Source organism: Neovison vison, chromosome 12, assembly GCF_020171115.1.
Source record: "Neovison vison isolate M4711 chromosome 12, ASM_NN_V1, whole genome shotgun sequence".
NCBI lineage: Eukaryota > Metazoa > Chordata > Mammalia > Carnivora > Mustelidae > Neogale > Neogale vison.
In genome coordinates, this window is record NC_058102.1 from 48,282,137 (window position 1) to 48,289,810 (window position 7,674).

The 7,674-nt window shown below is 43.0% G+C and overlaps 1 pseudogene; it reads left to right on the forward strand.

Annotated features, from left to right (window-relative positions):
• The first annotated feature begins 5,876 nt into the window (after nucleotides 1–5,876).
• LOC122892701 lies at nucleotides 5,877–6,006 on the forward strand (annotated as a pseudogene).
• Nucleotides 6,007–7,674: the final 1,668 nt, after the last annotated feature.

The window sequence follows — 7,674 nt, forward strand, 5'->3', positions numbered from 1 at the left end:
TGACCTTCCCCGTGGCCTTCACTGGCACATTATGTAACTCATGGTGTTGGGTTCCTTTTTTCCTGCTCTTCTTCCTTCTCCTCTTGTTATAAAGAAAGTCACAATTGTTGGGCTGGCAGAAAGGGCTACTTAAGATGGCGAAAGTTCCCGCCACAAAACCTGAACTCAGACAGGAGAACAAAGGCCCAAGATGGTGAAAGTTCCCGCCACAAGACCTGAGCTCGGACAGGAGAACAAAGGCCCAAGCAGGAATCTAAGACCCTCCTGCCCGCCCCGCTCCTGTGGACCAATGGGACCCCGACGAGCAGGCGAGATATCCGAATAAGGGAAACTTGCCAAAAGATCCCTGAGCTCCCCTTGAGACCCCTTAAAAGCCCCCTCCTCCCTGCCTTGGGTGCAACCTCCGCCACTCTGCTTTCCAGAGTCGTGGAACCTCGCCCGAGGGTGCCCACCTCCTCCCGGCGCAACTTTCCTGGCTCCTCTTCTCCTGAGCCCTGAAACTTCGCCAAAGAGTGATTTTAATAAATCTTGCCTTGCACCCACTTTGCCTGGTGTTGTGTTTATCTCGCCGGAAAAAACTTTACAACAATTGCTTACTAGAAACGAACCCTAAAAGTGCTTTCTATTTCCTCTCTCAGTCTAGAGGCACCTCACAACCTGGTCAGTTGTCTCTGGTTAGGTCTCCTGACTCCCAGCAAGGCTTTGCAGTTCTGGGTTCTACTCACTTCCCAAGGTCCACCCCTCTTCCCTGCTCTGGACTCAAGACCCACTGGCAGTGGGGGCTGGCACAGCCAGCACTGGGCATATCTAACCAACTCCAACAGTCACTGCCTCTCGGTTGTCTCCCAGGTCTGCAACACACAGTGCCCTCTTCTCAGAATGCTTAAAAGATTTCTACTTGTCCTTGGGTCTCAGTCTAAATGCTACTTCCTCTGGAATCCTTTCTTGACATACCTCACCCCACCTCCCACTCACCACCCAAACTAAACCAGTCTTCTCTTACTGTTCTTTCTTCCCCTTCTAGGAATACTTAACACAGTGTACTTACTACATTCTTCCTAACTTACCCATATTCCTCACTAGCCCCCCAGCCTGACCAGAAAAGGGACTTGCTAGCCTTCTTCTCCATTATATTCCCCAGACCTAGCAACAAGAAAAGTGTAGAATGTTGTTGAAGGCAAGGCACCGTTAAATGATTTTCATTTATAATCTCACAACAATTCTAGAAGGAAAGGATTAGTGTTCCCATTTAACAGATGGGAAAAGGGAGGCTCCGAGAGGTTGAGTAAGTTGCCTAAGGTGGAACAGCTGGAAGTGGTTCCATCAGGTTGCCAGACCTTGAAATCTGTACGTTTAACTCCCTATGTCAGTCAGAGTTTAGTCAGAGAAGTAGAAGCACCAGGAGTGATAGAGTGAGGTATTTGTTTTAAGACCTTGAAAGAGTCATTGTTGGAGCTCATTAAATGGTCTGCAGAAGGCTATTGCTTCTGCGTCCAGTGCTGGCCCTGCAGTCTACGGGACAGATAGTCGGGAAGGAAAGTAGGAGAAAGCAAGGAAAACTCCGAGCCTGTGGACCCCAGCTGGAGCCCACATTATGTGATCTCCCTGCCTCCAAGCCTCCCCACCACCATCCACGTGAGGATGACTTCCAGGAGTAGCAGGCACCTTTGTCTGGGATAAACACACCACACCTGGCCCTGGGGTCACAAAGGCTGAAGGAGGAGATCTGGCAGGACCTCAGGAGCAGAGGGCCCAGCTGCTGTACCATGCCAACCGCATGAGTCAGCAGGGGAGTGACAAGGTCTCTGAGCGGCTGCTTGTGCTCAGGGCCCTGCCCTGCCCCATACAAACCCGCCTTCACTCCCTCTCCCGGTCGCTTCACTGTTACAAATGATAAAATAAGACTTCCACTCCTGAAATTCAATATTTATAACACGAATATATCACATAGCATTATGTGGTATATTCATGACTTCAGGGGTTATTTCCATGCCAATTGCATCCTGTAATTCTTAAGTGGAGGAGGGGAGGGGTCTGGCCTACATCAGCTATCTGATCTCATGTCTGGTTTTTCTGGGACTTCCCAAAAAAACCATACTTTGAGAGACTGTCCTGGCTGCACGGGCTCTCCCAAAGCAGTTCTCCAAGCTTGCCTCTCTCCTTGAATCTCCACGTGCTCACCAACCTGGAACCTCTCCAAACACTTTTGGGGTTTTACATTCATTACAGAGACACAGTTGATTAAATCATTGGTCATTGAGTCAACCTCCAAGTCCCATCTCCCTTTGACGAAGGGGGTGAGATTGAAAGTCCTAACTTTCTATATTTTTAAAAAATTTCATTTAACTTCAATTCAATTAATTAACATATAATGTATTATTAGTTTCAGAAGTAGAGTTCAATGATTCATCACCAGTTGTATTTAACACCCAGTGCTTGATTACACCAAGTGCCCTGCTTAATGCCCACCACCCAGTTACCCCATCCCCCCACCCCCTCCCCTCCAGCAACCTTCAGTTTGTTTCCTATAGTTAAGAGTTTCTTATCATTTGTCTCCCTCTCTGATTTCATCTTATTTTTCCCTCCCTTCCCCTGTGATCCTGTTTTGTTTCTTAAATTCCACAATGAGTGAAATCATATAATAATTGGCTTTCTCTGATTGACTTATTTCGCCTGGCATAATACCTTCTAGTTCCATCCATATAATTGCAAATGGTTAAGATTTTATTTTTTTGATGGTGGAATAATATTCCTTTTTATATACACACCACATCTTTATCCATTCATCTGTTGATGAACATCTGGGCTTTCCATAGTTTGGCTATTGTGGACATTGCTGCTATAAACGTTGGGGTGCACATGCCCCTTGGCATCACTACATTTATATCTTCTGGGTTAATACCTTGTAGCTCAGTTGCTGAATCATAGAATAGCTCTATTTTTAAGTTTTTAAGGAACCTCTATACTGTTTTCCAGACTGGCTGCACCAGCGTGCATTCCCACCAACTGTGGAGGAGGGCTCCCCTTTCTCCACATCCTCACCAACACCTAGTGTTTCCTGACTTGTTAATTTTAGTCATTCTGACTGGTGTGAAGTGGTATCTTACTGTGGTTTCAATTTGTATTTCCCTGATGCCGAGTGATGTGGAGCACTTTTTCTTGTGTCTGTTAGCCATCTGGATGTCTTATCTGCAGAAAATGTCTGTTCATGTCTTCTGCCCATTTCTTGACTGGATTATTTGTTCTTTGGGTGTTGCGTTTGATAAGTTCTTTATAGATTCTTAGATACTAGCCCTTTATCTGATAAGACATTTGCAAATATTTTCTCCCACTCTGTAGACTGTCTTTTGATTTTGTTGACTGTTTCCTTTGTAGTACAAAAGCTTTTTATCCTGATGAAGTCCCAATCATTTTTGCCTTTGTTTCCCTTGCCTTTGGAGACCCTTCTAGCAAGAAGCTGCTGCAGCTGAGGTCGAAGAGGTTGCTGCCTGTGTTCTCCTCTAGGATTTTGATGAATTCCCATCTCACATTTAGGCCCTTTTTTAAAAAAAAAAAAAAAAAAAAAAGATTTTATTTATCTATTTATTTGAGAGAGAGAGAGCTCGTGAGAGAGAGCAGGAGAGAGAGTCTGGTCTGGGGAACAGTTAGATGGAGAAGGAGAGGCAGATTCCCCGCTGAGCGGAGAGCCCAATGCAGGTAATCCCAGGACCTGAGGATCATGACCTGAGCCGAAGGCAGATGCTTAACTGACTGAGCCCCTCAGGAGCCCCTCACATTTAGGTCTTTCATCCATTTTGAGTTTATTTTTGTGTATGGTGTTAAAAAAAAAAATGATCCAGTTTCATTCTTCTGCATGTGGCTGTCCAATTTTCCCAAAACCATTTGTTGAAGAGACTGTCTTTTTTTCCCTGGTGAAAGTTCCAACCACCTAATCACATGTTTGGTTCCCCTGGCAACCAGTCCCCTTCTTAGGTGTGGTCTGCCCCCCCACCGCCCCCCAAAAATCACCTAATTAACATAACAAGACACCTTTAAACTCTCATCCCTCAGGAATTTCCAAAGGTTTTAGGAACTCTGGACCCCACCAGGGGCATATCAATTAAAGCACACAGAGAAGCAACAATGGCCAGGGGACATTTTGACTATAAATACCAAAAGTTTGTGAGGCCTGTCCAAAAATGTTTGGTTAGGACAAGGCATGGTGTAGCTGACCTAAATAGCTCTCCAAAGACCTTGGAGCAATTAGCTTCTACATGGTAAAGGCCACTCTTTTCCAGCAGTGTGGAAGGCAGTCCTGTAACCTTAGTACCTACTCATATGAAGGCACTACCCCAACTACATCTGGGCTTTATTCCTTTCTTTTCCCATTGCCTGGAATTATGTAACTAATCTATCACTGGTTTGGGGTATGTTATTTCTTATTAGTTTATTAAGAGAACTTATCCTGTATGCTCTGGGCTTGTGAGATTCCTACAGCAAAACTGTGTTAAGTGCTGACAAAGACAAACTCAGTCTTCGAGCCTAATATGCCTCCCAAAACAAAACAGCTTATCATTATCTCAATATTGTTTCTGATGTGTGTGAAGAAATATAATAAAAATTACATGAGCATGCAAAATAAAGCATATGATTGTCTCTGCCCAGGCCCTCTGTTTCTCTTTCCTTCCAGGCTTCGACTTAGACACACCTTCTAGAAGCCTTGTTTGACCTCCACTCATGGGCACCCCTATCCAGTTAGAACCTTCTGTTAGTCTGGGTCACAATATCTACAATTTCCCGTTTGTAACACAGATCAACATGGTCATTGAGTGGTGGTTGAAGTTTTCCCCAATAGAATATGAGCTCTATTAAAGTGACCGCTGTTTCTCCCATCATCCATGGCATTCCCAGTGCTTAGCATATTATTAAATGCTCAATAAATAATTACTGGTGATGAAGGATAGTTGGAAGGCAGGTGGGCAAGGACAAGGTGCCCCACACTAAGAGAAAACCACCCTTAGAAGGATTTTACACACCCCCCAGAAGGAGCCCTCCAGCCTTTCCCATAGATACATACACAGGTGACAAAAACCTGATTGGATGACAGGCACAGGAGGGTTCATCAGATTAAAACAGACCTCCAAGGAGCCCATAAAAACCCCTAGACTCAGAAACTCCTGCGGCAACCCTCTCGGGTCCCCTCCCTCTTTGGGAGCTTTATACCATCTCCTTGCTCTGCTCACCACTCTGGTGGGCCTCTCCATTCTTCCAAGCCGTGAGACCAAGAACCAGGGGCACCGACCAAGGAAAAAAATCCCATAACACTGGCACCCCGAATGAATGAATGAATCAATTAAGCATGAGAAGACAAGAGAGTTTGCTTTGAGTGTTATCTGAATGTATTTATAATTTGACTTTGTGGAGCCCATTGTTGAATGGACAAGATTTAGACTGTTTTTAAAACAATCGACTGGAAAGTAAATGATTAGACTGTGGTGCCTAAATGAGGTGTCTCTCCTGATTGGTGGAGGGCCTCCAAATGGGGGGGGGCTAATGGGGTGGGCCATTAAAGGATTCCCTGGAGGCAGGACAAAGGAGATATAAGTGTACTGAATACTTGGGGGGGGGGCAGGACAGAGAGGGGGAGTCTGACTGCAAAAAGGCTGTGGGTGGGGGCTGCTTTAAAGAGGGAGGGTGAGGGGGTATGGGGAGGACGTCAGGAGTGCTCTCTTTTCTGGTGACTCTTCCTGGTTATAAGTAGCCCATTGGTTAGTTAGGGTCTAGGGCGTTTTGAGGTGGATCACCTGTATTCAGTCAGGGGCTCAGGGCCACTTGGGGCCCTTCTGCTTCGATCAGGTTTCCATTGCTCAAGCCTGTTGTCTAAAGCATCCTCTATTATCACTTCACAGCCTTTTGGCTAAAATCAAGTGTAGTATCAGTTCTTAGCAGTTTAAAAGCTGCCTCTACATAGGTGAAACTTACAAGTTTCAACTATATTCAAATAGTCTCTTTGTCATTCTAATTTATGTACAGCTTTTTCTTTCTTTCTCCCCACCCCCACCGCTTTTCCTGGTAGGTATGGAATATTAACTAGTCAGGATATTTGTTTCTCAAATATACAGGTTTTTTTGTTTTATTTGGTTTTTTAATGAGCCAAGGGGCACCTGGGTGTCTCAGTGGGTTAAAGCCTCTGCCTTTAGCTGCTCAGGTCATGATCCCAGCATCTCGAGCTCACCAGGGAGTCTGCTTCCCTTCTGTTCTCTCTGCCTACCTGTGATCCATCTGTCAAATAAATAAATAAAATCTTTAAAAATATATATATTTTTAAAATATATAAAATTAATATATTTTATATTATAAAATTATATAAAATATATAAAATTAATATATTTTATATTATAAAATTATATAAAATATATAAATTAAATCTTAAAAATATATATATTTTTTAAAATGAGCCAAAAGATGACTACTTCTCAACGTTTAATACAAAGCACAGAAGAAAACAGAATTTGGTAATTACACCATTTCCTAAAGAGATAAGAGTACATTTATCATCTGCTCTTACATCCAATGGTTTGATACCTACATAATCTAATGACCAGATTCAATGTTAAATGTTACCATCTTGGCTTTGGAAATTTGTCTTATTAGGTCCAGGAAGCTTTCTTTCAAATCTATTATATTATATATATATATATATTGCTCCCTGATAGTAAATTATCACAACTGGTAAAGATCTATTCCACTGCTGGGAGTACACTGGAAGAGGCTAGCATATAGAAATAAAAGAGAAACAAACATATACTAGGCCTTATATTCCTTTATTTCTGTTTTGTTCATGTTCACTAGTGGTAATAATAATAATAGGTTTAGTCTGGAGCTTATGAAGCACTGCCAATATGCCACTGTTGGTTATAAGTTCTTAGCTTATAGTAACTCGTTTAATATATGCATCCCTTAAATTCCCTAGCATCCTGTAAGATCGATACCATGATTTGCTCCATTTTATAGATTAAGAATGTGAAAACAGAGGTTAAGTGACACCCTCAAGGCCACATAGTAAGTGACAGAGAGCTAAGGTTTAAATTTGGGTAGTCTGGCTCCAAAGACACAGTTTCTAAAAGTCACTGTGTTGCTTATTACGTATTACATGTTGATGTTCTATCCTTCCTAGAGTAACATTTATAAATCAGCAAGCATGTACTGCACACTGACCTAGATGCCATGAGGGAAACAAAAAATTATAACACAATGCTTCACTTACTCTAGAGGTAGCTTACTGGACCAGATTAAATTTTCCACTTGTTTCAGTGTTTCCTGATAGTATTTCTCAAGTGGTGCGTTAGCACCTACTGGGCTATTGGATCAAATTTTGATCTGATTAAATTACAATTCTGCTTCACTCTCAGTAGATAGAGAAAATATTAAGCCAAGAAGGCCATGCTGTGCAGTGAAGAACGTAGTCCACACCACTAAGGATAAGATGTAAGAGGCAGAAAGGAAAGTCAAGCCAGCCCCCAGAAAAGATCGCAGGTTTCTGAGAACATATGCTGTTCTCTATTGGAGAATTTGGGCTCTTGTAGAACGTAAGCTACATGAGGGCCAGGATTTGGCCTGTCTCGTTCACAGCTGTAATCCTTAGGCAACATCCTAGCTAGCGCCTGGCACAGAGTAAACAATAAATAAGTGAAA